Below are 14,358 nucleotides of genomic sequence, written 5' to 3' on the forward strand. Positions count from 1 at the left end.
GTCCGGGATGCCTAACTCATACTCTCCTCAATCCACCTCCTACACAGGTTGATCTGTGCACAACTGGTGACCGGATTCAAAATCACCCAAGACCCAAAAAGTCTACCTCCCTTGAGGATGGCTCTTAATCGACACCTTGGGTGACAAGAGACTGCTTGCGGGTCGTACATTGGATGTGCAAAAATTATGTGTGACAAACATGGTGGTGACTCCTGTAAACAGCTGTCTACAGGGTGGAAATATACAAATGCTATTTAATAGCTGGGTGTGCAAAAGAGCAAATGTCCAGGTTTAGTTTTAATAATACAATGGATTTCACAAACAAACAAAAAAAACAAAAACAGAGTCAGACACAAGACACGGACAGCAAAGTGGTGAACAGGGGAGGAAGAGGGAGGGAAAAACTAAACATTGTCCTCAGCTCTCACATTCACAGAAAGAACTGGATCTCCTCCCTGCCTCAGCTGCACATCACAGATGCAAACTCCCACCACCTACTATCCTTGTTGACATTGATCTTCCTCCCAACCTATACCTACAGATCCCAGTACAGGCGGAGATGGCCGCAGTGGGACCTGACACACATGAAAGGGGGGGCAATAAAAGACTGTAAACAATGGTCTGGTGAAACAGTGGCTGATTATCTGGCCAGATTGACAGAAATCTTCAAGGAAAACAGCAGTATGACACCACCAGTTAACCCACTAGATGACTCCCCATATGAACAACAACTAAAGAACTGTTTCCTGGAAGGCATGGATGAGCAAATTAACTACCAGATGCACCAACACTGCATAGGCTGGGACAGGGGATGCCTGTCACTCGTCCAAGATCACACCATCCCATCCATGCTGAGCAGAAACTGAGAATGTCAGAGAAAAAAGAACAGCAGAGCAAAATTCAACTGAATGACAAGGTCCAGCTGGCACAGTGCCAGTCTTTATAAGGACCAGACAGAGGGAGAGGCAGAGGGTGCCATGGTCTTTCGCGGAGCAGAGATCGAGCTCCGAGCAGAGGATCATGCAATCCAGGCCCTCAGAACAATGGATGCTGGAATTGTGGAGACCCTGACCAATTGTCAAGAGACTGTCCCATATTGAGGAGAAAAAGAGGACCCACGCAGTGTGACTGTCACTCACTCGAAAGGCTACAGAGAGGATAGGGCATGACAGGCGGTAGAGAAGGAGGAGTACTCCTGAGTCTGGTGAATGCACCCCTAACACCACACACACACATACACACACACACCGACACAGATATAAAGAAGTGCTTTATATAAGTGGTTTTAGTCAAAAATATTACATTTCTGGTTGACTCTGGGGCTCCTATTTCTGTTATATAGCAAGATGAATTTCCAAATCCCCCAAAATTGAGTGGTGGTACATTCATACTGTGAGAGCAACAGGCACCACAGTATAAGAATCATACATTCTGCCACTGTCTGTAGATACAAAAGATAGAGATAAAAAAAACATTTCTTCCTCTTTTCCAAATTCTGCCCTGTAAATCTGTTAGCTCAAGGCTTGATCTTGTATTGTACAGTGGAAGGAGTTAAAGTCGCCAGAGTATCAAACTTCCTAGGTCAATATGTGCAATTAGGGAGTAGCACACCACTGCACATGTACCAGTATGACCTGTTACCCTCAGGGCCCAGGTCAATAACCAGAGACCAGAGAGCCTTCTGAATCTACTAGCAGGTGTAGCAGGCCCCCTCTAACCCATATCTTTGAGGCTAATAACCACTGATAATGCCCATTCAATCGAGTGACAACATTTGAAGCAGGTGAGCGTAGAGGCTCAGCAAAGAGTACAAGATGTTAGCTGACGAAGCCAACCATCAGAACAAGGCCAAACAATTGCACAGGTGGGGAAATTATCCGCTGAACAATGTAAACATTAAGACCTGATTTTGTTGGAAGTGATTCATTGTTGGAGAATTCAAGTCAGATTCAGAAAATAGCACTTTCTGTCTCCAATGTTTTTGTTTCAGATTTATTTGAGTGGTCACTTTAGAATCCAAAAAGCTTCATGTCCACTTTAACTAAATCATTTCTATGCAAATATGTTGTCTGTATTATATGCATTTATGTTATTTATTTTAATGCATTTCTTCCTTACCATAAGAAAAAAAGAACAGCATAAATTCGTCAAAGGGTTTCAGTCAGGATGATGACTGAATTAGACAATCAGAATAATCCTTCAAATGTATTTGGTGGGTTCCAGAAAAACATATATGCAGTGTTAATTTGTATAATCCCATTAAGCATTAACTAATATAGAAGATAGATATTCCCACTGCATCTCATTAGAGAATCAAATTCGTTGAGATTTGTTTGGATTAGTCTCTATGTGCTTTTCCTCCAGGGTTCGTTAGAAAACACTGTTCCTGGTAGATCTCTTAATTAAGTACTAATTCGCTTTGCTGGACACATTTTTAAAGCCTCTGCAGAAAATTATGATAAAATGGGGTATGCTGATCCTCTACATTACTGTGGGTTACTGGAGTAAATCAAAGCAAAAGGTGCTTACCCTCATAGAAGTCTTAAAACTGTTAGTTTGCTTTATCTGTTCCCCATAGATATGTTCTCTTATAATTTATTCATTTGTCAAATTATTTAATTAATTAATTAGCACTGGTGTGGTAAAATCACCCACAAGTATTCTTGGTAGGACACCTCACCTACTTCTTATTTTGATTCTGTCACCATATTTTGATCATTTTTCTTGTCTTTTCCATAAAGCTGACACAAAATAAATTATTTCTATCAAAATTATATTGTCACTCATTAATGATGTAATGATTCATCTATATCAGTCTGGAGATGTAACAGTTTTGGCCTTTAAAGGCTTTAGAGTTTGAGGTTTAATTATAGCTTTCCTATCAGACAGATTTGTTTTTTATGAGCACAGCATAGTGAGGCAAGAAGTGACATTTTCAACATAGTCATTGTCACTGTAAAATAGCTTAAACCAGCTTGTACTATAACCATTAATGTGAAGGCAAGATGGGGAATGATGTTGGAAATATTGAAAGAAAAACAGATGATCAAAAATATGATTTGCAACTTTACAACAAAGCAGATTTAGGTTATTGAGCTCGTGATCAACCTTTAAATCAGTTTAGGCCTTAATGGATCTAGATGAAAGGAAGGGGATATATGAAGGATTTGCAGGCTTTACAAAAATTAGACATGCACAGATCTCCATATACAGTGATGTATCAATGCAACAACACACACACACAGAAAGATGGAGAGCAACAGAGTACAAGAGTAGACAGGTATGGGTGTTGGTGTCTTAAGCTTTGTTTTGGGCTGACATCCAGCTGATTCCCTATGCTCCTCGTTAGCACTGCGTCTTTTTAAGCATTCACAAACACACACACACACAGGCACACACACACACCAAGCTAATCTATTTCTGATGGATTGTAATACTGAGGTCAGGTCATGTCTGTGCCTAATCATCAACTTGTTAAATCTCACTCTGAAACAAATCCAGCATTTAAACACTTTATGATAATTAGGCTTCCTACTGCAAACCACCAATCCTGACCAACCTGCACGATTACCACTTTGAACTCATTGAGAGACAGGGAGCACATGTCACCCTCTAAATCTGTTCTTTGAATGTCTCTTTTGAAATAACAGCAATGGTTTGCCTCCAACACTGAAAAGTGGATGACAAGATTTTTGGGTAAACAATGTTATTAAAGCATTAAGAGCCAAACAACAATCCATGAAAAACACAATAACTGTTGTTGGCTGTCAAAGGAAGAAATTAAATATGACAACAAAGTAGTCAAAATATTCTAAATTCCCAGTTAAATGGGAGAAGAGGGGAAATGCATCTATTCGCAGACCAGTACAGCACGTGCTGTAGATGAAGACGGTTGCAGTGACAAAACAGAAAAACTGGTTGGACATGACATGTTGTGGAAATTTTTGCTTGGCTCACTCAAGAACACACAAATATACAATAGAAAGCATTAAACATTGTTACCTGTTGAAACAGCTGTAGACAGTACAATCCATCACACAATCGGTAACAAAAACACAAAACAAAAATACAATCATCTTGTATTTTTGGAGAGAAAGCATGTTTTTCAGCTGGCCCTTTCCCTGAAGCCAGCCCTTTCTCCAAACACTGCGAACACAAACCAGACAGCTTCATACCTCTCCAGAAGCAAAGCTAAAAACAGTCAGGTCCCTAAATGGACACTACCACAACCCCTTCTTACAAACATGTATGGTCATAGGATGATCCCACAGAGACCTAATGGTCAGTCAATAACTCCAAACGAGGACATCCTTCAAATTTAGCTTGTCTAGGTACTTCATGATCCACACAATGTCTAAAACAGTAGACCTAAGGCAAAGATATCTCTAGCTAACCCCAGAAATCAGCAAACATCCCTCAGATAGAAACAAGTTCAAGAGTTCAACTAGCCTAGGAGTAGGATTTATTATGCCACAGTGACATTGCATTACATCATATTGAAATGAGAACAAACATTGACCCCTTAGTTTGAAAACAACATTTGTGACATATAGACAAAAGATTTATAAAATGATAACCTATTGTTCAATTTTCTCTCACAGACCTTGAACAAGATTTTCTTGTGTGGACTGCCTAACTTATTTATGTTTTCTTCTCTATGTGTTTGATTATCAGGGAAGTGGATATACAGTTGTGAATGTAACTCATTTTGTGTTTGCTGACACTCTTTTGTGTTACAAAAATATATATGTATGTATATACATGTAACACTTCATCAACCAGCAATGTCCCGGCCTTCAGCATACATAATCACATAATTATGGCCAAAGAATGATGCGTCCTGACAATGCTATGATGAAAGTTCATCTCATGCACCCACAGTCAATATTTAATCCTCGCAGCAGAGAGAGGAAACTGCAAAAGAAAAAAGATAATAAAATAAGACATTTGGGCAAATCCAGTCTGCTTACCATGGATTTAAGTTAATATTCCATCATAATGTTGTGTTGTGCAAAACTGTATAATAAACAGCATAAATCCTAAATTCAAAACAACTAGGGAAACAGCTTTTCCTTACATACTGTACATATAATTGATTATACTGCTTTCAATGCCCTTAATTTCTGTATTAATGCACCAACCCTGCTGAAAATCATTTTAGTTTCATTGGTAGATTACAGTCCTTGGATTTAATGATAATGTTTTATTTGCATCTGCCTAACATCCACTCAAGACCTTTCCATGTTCTAACATACAATCAAATCCATGTGCATAAACACTCAGGCATGCAGTAGTCCTTGTCTTTGTTTCATCGTTCTTGCTTTTGTGTCTCTTGTGCAAACCACTACAATGAAAGCTTAGGGAAAAAAGTGTATACAAATTTAACAAAATGCTGCAGGCTGCATGCCTTACCTATATTATGATTGAATTCCAGTATATCTAGGTTCAATGTGGCTTACTGATAAATTAATCTATAAAGTGTCCCTGCCAGTTGTTGCTGGGGTGTGTTTAGTCTATTAAAAACAATCCCGTTCAGCTTTTATCAGAAGTACAGGTTGTAGTACCACCGCTTGCAGGTAATTAATGGTACATTTCACCTACAAAGTTTTGTAAAATTGATAGCTGATAAATTATGTACAAGAGTATATATGCTTATATGAATATAAGTGAAATAGAAAGGTACCTGCACAGTGAAATCAGAGCTCTCTTTTAGGTATGTGATGATTCGACCAAAACTCCTTCCTTAGGCAGATATACAGTACTATGCAAATGTTTTAGGCACTACAAGTAAAGTGAGCATTAACTTTATATTAAGTGCAGTAAACAGAAGAAACCTAAATTAAATCAATATTTGGTGTGACCACAGCTTGCCTTTAAACCAGCAACAGTTCTCCTCAGTACACCTGCACACAGTTTTTCAAGGTACTTGACAGTTAGGTTGTTCCAGGCATCTTGGAGAACTTGCCACAGTTCTTCTGTGAATTTAGGATTTTTCAGTTGTGTCTCTTCATGTAATCCAGTGGCGGCTGGTGACTCAAAAAATTGGGGAGGACAGGAGGAAAACCAACATGGAATCTTACAACAAACCACATCATACTACATCATTGTCCCCCACCTGATGAAATCGGAGGGGTGGGAGACAATTTTATATGCCAATAAAACAATTTGCTTTCAAAAACAAAAAGTGTGAGTGGTGAAAATGCTGCTTCTTTAAAGTCATTTAGCATATACATATTGTTTCTAAACAAAGAAGTGCTTGTTTTAGCTGTAGTGTGGTTCACAATGTCATTTTACCAACAAAGTTAAATTCAAATCAACAGTATTGTTCTATTGTGACAACAGATATATGTTCTCATCAAAAACAGACAACATATCAAATTATTTACGCATGTTTCCTATGTATTTTCTTAGTATACTGGAATATACAAAGTACCACAAAGCATATAATGCGATACAGGTACAGATCAGTGATGAATACTAGAAAGACTGAACACTAAAAAAATTCACAGATCTAAAAGTGCAGGTTCACATCAGAAGATATTAATGCATGTATCAAATACATGACTTGCACACTCTTATCTATATGCACGACATACAAAATACAGTCTACAAAGCTGACATGTTAACACTTGTTATTCTAGTTACTTTAAGCTTATTACTCAATATACGACTCAGCTTAAAAAAACAACTGAAGAAATTGTCACCAGTAAGCAGCCAGACCTCCTGCACACTCATTCACTAATCACACAACATCAACAGGTGACTGAACAACCTCTCAATTAAAAACTGGATCAATTCCACTATAACTTCAACAAACTACCCACAGCACACATGATCCCTGCTGCATTCTTGTTAAGGAAATAAATTCACACAACAGCCACACAGAGAGACATTTAATCATCAGAGACGAAATTAGTGACCAAAGAGAGACAGAAAGAGAGTAGCTGTGTCTGACTCACGTTATCTGATGTCTTCCTCTTTCTATCATGAACATGAAGTATTCATGTCATAACGTCCATTTGTGGCTGTTGGTCATCTTGTTTGTTAGTTAACAGAACTTTGTGGCTGCTGGTTAACCAGTCTGATATCATTAGCAACAATGACAAACAAGCTAACTTTCCTGGTTGTTTCTCCGGTTGGTTCTCTCTCCAGCCTCCCCGGCGGCGTCCTGTCGCTGCTGCGCAGCACAGTCCAGATCAATTAATTTAACAACAATCCTTAACAGTCCATGGATGTATAAAGAGTCTTTCAGGGCTGCTACAACAAGCCAACTGTTGTGTTGGCCAACGCAAGGAGCTATCTACTGCTCGTTATCTACTGCTGCTACTCTGCCTTACAGTGGAGACAACTGAAGATGAAATCTTGAAACTATCATTGGACCAACACGATGTCAATATTGCATTCTACTTGTTGATTGGTTAGGGAGGATGTCCTTTTACGTGTCTTGGCCAATCATAGATTAGCATTTAAAAAAATTAAGTTCATAAATCGATGTAAGAGATCCCGCCCTGAGGAGGACAGCAGGCACCCGTCCACTGCCCCCCATTCCCCCTCACTCTCCCCCACTGCCCCCACCACCTCTTCACACACACTGCCCTTTCTCCTCCTGCCCTGCAGGTGTCACTGTTGAAGCATTTTAACCAGAATTTCAATAATGGATTTTTTCCAAAGGAGAGAGAAAAATATTTTAGAAATAATACTGAGATTTGGTAATGGTTTATTTCAACCAAATATTCTTTTTTATATTTTGACCTCCCTCTTGCCTCTCAAAAAATAGAGGAGGTTGTTCCTCCTCTGCCTCTGTGGATCAGCATCCACTAATGTCATCCCAGATTTACTCAATGATGATGAGATCAGGGCTGTGTGGGGGCCAAATCATCTGTTGCAAGACTCCTTGTTCTTGTTGTCATGGAAGAGGCTTAAAATCCCTATTTTTGTCTTTATTATTTTTAATTTTAGGAAATTAAAGTGTTCATGAATTGTCTTACGAAGGAGGTCCCCACACCAGGCCTTGAAGGCATTTCGAGAATACAGTGGATATTAAGCACTTCCAGTACGCTCCTGGCATTTACTGAAGTCTCCTCCCAAGAGAATGTGCCTAGCATAACTCCCAACTGCCCAACTGACACCTTCAACATGTAGGTGGAGTAGTTCCACTCTCATCTCCTTGTTAGGATGTCTTAGCTTCCCAACAGCTTCAAACTTGCATAAAAAGTCATATACACACATGAAATAGTGACAGTCCAGCTCACTAGGCTCATCTGGGATTTGAACCCTGGACCTCTCACACCTAAAGCTAGAATCATCCCCCTAGACCAACTACCCACAGAAAGCAGTAACAATACAATTGCAGTGGGTTGAAAGTTGCACAGTGTACTTTTTTTCCCAGTAACCACTGTTGGATCCATACATCTATGAGTCTATTTGTCATCAATGTCCAGGTCAGGTTGCAGCAATTGCATGCTCAGGAAAAATGCATAAATGCTGTCTTCCCCTGCCTCCTCCACCTGCACTGTTTAGGGGATCACGAGGCATTTCGATAAAACAGTGGATATGCAGCACTTACAGTATGCTCCTGGCATTTACATGAGTCTCCTACAAGGGGGAATGTACCCAGCATACCACTCAACTGATACCTTCAACATGTAGGCATAGTCCTTCCACTCTCAACTCCTTCTTTGGATGTCTTAGCTTCCCAAGAGTTCCAAACCTAGCCAGCTAACCCACAGTAAGTAGCCACATTCCTGACCTTTGGGCTCGTCCGGGATTTGAACCCGGGACCTCTCGCACCCAAAGCGAGAATCATACCCCTAGACCAACGAGCCACAGAGCACTTCAGCCATGCCATTGCAGCTGGGAGAATTTGGTTCAGTGTACCTTCTCCCCAGCAACTACTGTTGGATCCATCCTGCCATTCATCAATTTGTCTTAAATTTCCATGTCAGCTTGCAGCGGAATCTACTGAAGTCTCTTCCAGCCTTGATGTGCCCGGCATACCTCCCAAACATTTGAACTGGGAACTTCAACATGTAGGTGGAGCAGTTTGACTCTCACCTCCCTAGTATGTTGTAGCTTTCCCACTGTTCCTAAAGGTTTCAAACTTGAAAAATGAAAACAGACAACCCAAAAGAAGCACTCAAATTCCTGAATCTCAGGGCTGGTCCAGAATTTGAACCCGGGACCGCTCACACCCTAAGCAACAATTACACCCCTACACCAACGACCCACAGACAGCCTTAACCATGTGATTGCATCTGGGTGAAATTTACACAGTGTACCTTTTTTCCAAGCAACCACTGTTGGATCCATCCATCTGTTTGTCTGCGCTTTCTAGGTCAGGTTGCGGCGGTTGCATGCTCAGCAAAAACGCGTGAATGCTGTCTTCCCCTGCCTCCTCTTGCACTTTTTAAGGGATCACGAGGCATTTCCAGAACAGAGCGGATATGCAGCACTTGCAGTATGCTCCTGGCCTTTACTGAAGTCTCCTACCAGGGGAACTGATACCTTCAACATGTAGGCGTAGCCCTTCCACTCTCAACTCCTTCTTTGGATGTCTTAGCTTCCCAAGAGTTCCAAACCTAGCCAGCTAACCCACAGTAAGTAGCCACATTCCTGACTCCTGGGCTCGTCCGGGATTTGAACCCGGGACCTCTCGCACCCGAAGCGAGAATCATACCCCTAGACCAACGAGCCACGAACAGCATTAAGCGTGCGATTCCAGACGGGTGAAATCTAAACAGTGTACCTTTTTTTTCAAGCAACTGCTGTTGCATCCATCCATCTATCCGTCTAATTGTCTTCACTTTCCAGGTCAGGTTGCATGTTTAGCATTAATGCCTAAATGCTGTCTTCCCCGCCTCCTCTTGCACTTCCTAGGGGATCGTGAGGCATTTTAAGAACACAACGGAAATGCAGCACTTTCAGTATGCTCCTGGTGTCTCCTCCCAAGAGGACATGCCCAGCGTACCTCCCAACTGACTTGACTGACTCCTTCAACATGTAGGTAGAGCACTTCCACTCTCAACCCCTTCTTAGGATGTATTAGCTTCCCAACACTTTTAAGAACTAGCCACATAACCCACAATAGGCAGACACATTCCTGACCTTTGGGCTCGTCCGGGATTTGAACCCGGGACCTCTCGCACCCTAAGCGAGAATCATACCCCTAGACCAACGAGCCGCAGAAAGCAGCAACAATACGATTGCAGCGGGTCGAAATTTGCAGCGTGTGCCTTTTTTCCCAGCAACCACCGTTGGATCCATCCATCTATTTGTCTTCGCTTTCCAGGTCAGGTTGCAGTGGTTGCATGCTCAGCAAAAATGGCTAAATGCTGTCTTCCACGCCTCCTCCACCTGCACTGTTTAGGGGGATCACGAGGCATTTCGATAAGAGAGAGGATATGCAGCACTTACAGTATGCTCCTCCTCCATTTAAAGCAGTCTCCTAGCAGGGGGACGTGACCAGCATACCTCTCAACTGGTACCTTCAACATGTAGGCGTAGCACTTCCACTCTCAACTCCTTCTTAGGATGTCTTAGCTTCCCAACAGTTCCAAACCTTGGCAGAAACCCCACAGTAAGTAACCACATTCCTGACTCCTGGGCTCGTCCGGGATTTGAACCCGGGACCTCTCGCACCCAAAGCGAGAATCATACCCCTAGACCAACGAGCCACAGAGCACTTCAGCCATGCCATTGCAGCTGGGAGAATTTGGTTCAGTGTACCTTCTCCCCAGCAACTACTGTTGGATCCATCCTGCCATTCATCAATTTGTCTTCAATTTCCATGTCAGCTTGCAGCGGAATCTACTGAAGTCTCTTCCAGCCTTGATGTGCCCGGCATACCTCCCAAACATTTGAACTGGGAACTTCAACATGTAGGTGGAGCAGTTTGACTCTCACCTCCCTAGTATGTTGTAGCTTTCCCACTGTTCCTAAAGGTTTCAAACTTGAAAAATGAAAACAGACAACCCAAAAGAAGCACTCAAATTCCTGAATCTCAGGGCTGGTCCAGAATTTGAACCCGGGACCGCTCACACCCTAAGCAACAATTACACCCCTACACCAATGACCCACAGACAGCCTTAACCATGTGATTGCATCTGGGTGAAATTTACACAGTGTACCACTGTTGGATCCATCCATCTGTTTGTCTGCGCTTTCTAGGTCAGGTTGCGGCGGTTGCATGCTCAGCAAAAACGCGTGAATGCTGTCTTCCCCTGCCTCCTCCTGCCCTTTTTAAGGGATCACGAGGCATTTCCAGAACAGAGCGGATATGCAGCACTTGCAGTATGCTCCTGGCCTTTACTGAAGTCTCCGACCAGGGGAACTGATACCTTCAACATGTAGGCGTAGCCCTTCCACTCTCAACTCCTTCTTTGGATGTCTTAGCTTCCCAAGAGTTCCAAACCTAGCCAGCTAACCCACAGTAAGTAGCCACATTCCTGACTCCTGGGCTCGTCCGGGATTTGAACCCGGGACCTCTCGCACCCGAAGCAAGAATCATACCCCTAGACCAACGAGCCACGAACAGCATTAACCGTGCGATTCCAGACGGGTGAAATCTAAACAGTGTACCTTTTTTTCAAGCAACTGCTGTTGCATCCATCCATCTAATTGTCTTCACTTTCCAGGTCAGGTTGCAGCGGTTGCATGTTTAGCATTAATGCCTAAATGCTGTCTTCCCCGCCTCTCTTGAAGTCTCCTCCCAAGAGGACATGCCCAGCGTACCTCCCAACTGACTCCTTCAACATGTAGGTAGAGCACTTCCACTCTCAACCCCTTCTTAGGATGTATTAGCTTCCCAACACTTTTAAGAACTAGCCACATAACCCACAATAGGCAGCCACATTCCTGACCTTTGGGCTCGTCCGGGATTTGAACCCGGGACCTCTCGCACCCTAAGCGAGAATCATACCCCTAGACCAACGAGCCGCAGAAAGCAGCAACAATACGATTGCAGCGGGTCGAAATTTGCAGCGTGTGCCTTTTTTCCCAGCAACCACCGTTGGATCCATCCGTCTATTTGTCTTCACTTTCCAGGTCAGGTTGCAGTGGTTGCATGCTCAGCAAAAATGGCTAAATGCTGTCTTCCCCGCCTCCTCCACCTGCACTGTTTAGGGGGATCACGAGGCATTTCGATAAGAGAGAGGATATGCAGCACTTACAGTATGCTCCTCCTCCATTTAAAGCAGTCTCCTAGCAGGGGGACGTGACCAGCATACCTCTCAACTGGTACCTTCAACATGTAGGCGTAGCACTTCCACTCTCAACTCCTTCTTAGGATGTCTTAGCTTCCCAACAGTTCCAAACCTCGGCAGAAACCCCACAGTAAGTAGCCACATTCCTGACTCCTGGGCTCGTCCGGGATTTGAACCCGGGACCTCTCGCACCCAAAGCGAGAATCATACCCCTAGACCAACGAGCCACAGAGCACTTCAGCCATGCCATTGCAGCTGGGAGAATTTGGTTCAGTGTACCTTCTCCCCAGCAACTACTGTTGGATCCATCCTGCCATTCATCAATTTGTCTTCAATTTCCATGTCAGCTTGCAGCGGAATCTACTGAAGTCTCTTCCAGCCTTGATGTGCCCGGCATACCTCCCAAACATTTGAACTGGGAACTTCAACATGCAGGTGGAGCAGTTTGACTCTCACCTCCCTAGTATGTTGTAGCTTTCCCACTGTTCCTAAAGGTTTCAAACTTGAAAAATGAAAACAGACAACCCAAAAGAAGCACTCAAATTCCTGAATCTCAGGGCTGGTCCAGAATTTGAACCCGGGACCGCTCACACCCTAAGCAACAATTACACCCCTACACCAATGACCCACAGACAGCCTTAACCATGTGATTGCATCTGGGTGAAATTTACACAGTGTACCTTTTTTCCAAGCAACCACTGTTGGATCCATCCATCTGTTTGTCTGCGCTTTCTAGGTCAGGTTGCGGCGGTTGCATGCTCAGCAAAAACGCGTGAATGCTGTCTTCCCCTGCCTCCTCTTGCACTTTTTAAGGGATCACGAGGCATTTCCAGAACAGAGCGGATATGCAGCACTTGCAGTATGCTCCTGGCCTTTACTGAAGTCTCCTACCAGGGGAACTGATACCTTCAACATGTAGACGTAGCCCTTCCACTCTCAACTCCTTCTTTGGATGTCTTAGCTTCCCAAGAGTTCCAAACCTAGCCAGCTAACCCACAGTAAGTAGCCACATTCCTGACTCCTGGGCTCGTCCGGGATTTGAACCCGGGACCTCTCGCACCCGAAGCGAGAATCATACCCCTAGACCAACGAGCCACGAACAGCATTAACCGTGCGATTCCAGACGGGTGAAATCTAAACAGTGTACCTTTTTTTCAAGCAACTGCTGTTGCATCCATCCATCTAATTGTCTTCACTTTCCAGGTCAGGTTGCAGCGGTTGCATGTTTAGCATTAATGCCTAAATGCTGTCTTCCCCGCCTCTCTTGAAGTCTCCTCCCAAGAGGACATGCCCAGCGTACCTCCCAACTGACTCCTTCAACATGTAGGTAGAGCACTTCCACTCTCAACCCCTTCTTAGGATGTATTAGCTTCCCAACACTTTTAAGAACTAGCCACATAACCCACAATAGGCAGCCACATTCCTGACCTTTGGGCTCGTCCGGGATTTGAACCCGGGACCTCTCGCACCCTAAGCGAGAATCATACCCCTAGACCAACGAGCCGCAGAAAGCAGCAACAATACGATTGCAGCGGGTCGAAATTTGCAGCGTGTGCCTTTTTTCCCAGCAACCACCGTTGGATCCATCCGTCTATTTGTCTTCGCTTTCCAGGTCAGGTTGCAGTGGTTGCATGCTCAGCAAAAATGGCTAAATGCTGTCTTCCCCGCCTCCTCCACCTGCACTGTTTAGGGGGATCACGAGGCATTTCGATAAGAGAGAGGATATGCAGCACTTACAGTATGCTCCTCCTCCATTTAAAGCAGTCTCCTAGCAGGGGGACGTGACCAGCATACCTCTCAACTGGTACCTTCAACATGTAGGCGTAGCACTTCCACTCTCAACTCCTTCTTAGGATGTCTTAGCTTCCCAACAGTTCCAAACCTTGGCAGAAACCCCACAGTAAGTAGCCACATTCCTGACTCCTGGGCTCGTCCGGGATTTGAACCCGGGACCTCTCGCACCCAAAGCGAGAATCATACCCCTAGACCAACGAGCCACAGAGCACTTCAGCCATGCCATTGCAGCTGGGAGAATTTGGTTCAGTGTACCTTCTCCCCAGCAACTACTGTTGGATCCATCCTGCCATTCATCAATTTGTCTTCAATTTCCATGTCAGCTTGCAGCGGAATCTACTGAAGTCTCTTCCAGCCTTGATGT

At 43.5% G+C, this 14,358-nt stretch overlaps 10 non-coding genes across 10 annotated transcripts; all 10 read right to left on the reverse strand.

Annotated features, from left to right (window-relative positions):
- Positions 1-8,753: 8,753 nt before the first annotated feature.
- On the reverse strand, positions 8,754-8,825 carry trnap-ugg. Its single transcript has one exon. It is a non-coding gene; the product is annotated as a tRNA-Pro (tRNA).
- A 796-nt stretch (positions 8,826-9,621) lies between these two features.
- On the reverse strand, positions 9,622-9,693 carry trnap-cgg. The gene has a single exon. It is a non-coding gene; the product is annotated as a tRNA-Pro (tRNA).
- Positions 9,694-10,108: 415 nt separating this feature from the next.
- On the reverse strand, positions 10,109-10,180 carry trnap-agg. Its single transcript has one exon. It is a non-coding gene; the product is annotated as a tRNA-Pro (tRNA).
- Positions 10,181-10,601: 421 nt separating this feature from the next.
- trnap-ugg lies at positions 10,602-10,673 on the reverse strand. The gene has a single exon. It is a non-coding gene; the product is annotated as a tRNA-Pro (tRNA).
- A 780-nt stretch (positions 10,674-11,453) lies between these two features.
- Positions 11,454-11,525, reverse strand: trnap-cgg. The gene has a single exon. It is a non-coding gene; the product is annotated as a tRNA-Pro (tRNA).
- A 337-nt stretch (positions 11,526-11,862) lies between these two features.
- trnap-agg lies at positions 11,863-11,934 on the reverse strand. The gene has a single exon. It is a non-coding gene; the product is annotated as a tRNA-Pro (tRNA).
- Positions 11,935-12,355: 421 nt separating this feature from the next.
- Positions 12,356-12,427, reverse strand: trnap-ugg. Its single transcript has one exon. It is a non-coding gene; the product is annotated as a tRNA-Pro (tRNA).
- Positions 12,428-13,223: 796 nt separating this feature from the next.
- trnap-cgg lies at positions 13,224-13,295 on the reverse strand. Its single transcript has one exon. It is a non-coding gene; the product is annotated as a tRNA-Pro (tRNA).
- Positions 13,296-13,632: 337 nt separating this feature from the next.
- Positions 13,633-13,704, reverse strand: trnap-agg. The gene has a single exon. It is a non-coding gene; the product is annotated as a tRNA-Pro (tRNA).
- A 421-nt stretch (positions 13,705-14,125) lies between these two features.
- trnap-ugg lies at positions 14,126-14,197 on the reverse strand. The gene has a single exon. It is a non-coding gene; the product is annotated as a tRNA-Pro (tRNA).
- Between the last annotated feature and the right edge of the window lie 161 nt (positions 14,198-14,358).

This window comes from Thunnus albacares, chromosome 18 (genome assembly GCF_914725855.1).
Source record: "Thunnus albacares chromosome 18, fThuAlb1.1, whole genome shotgun sequence".
In the NCBI taxonomy this organism is placed as follows: Eukaryota; Metazoa; Chordata; class Actinopteri; order Scombriformes; family Scombridae; genus Thunnus; species Thunnus albacares.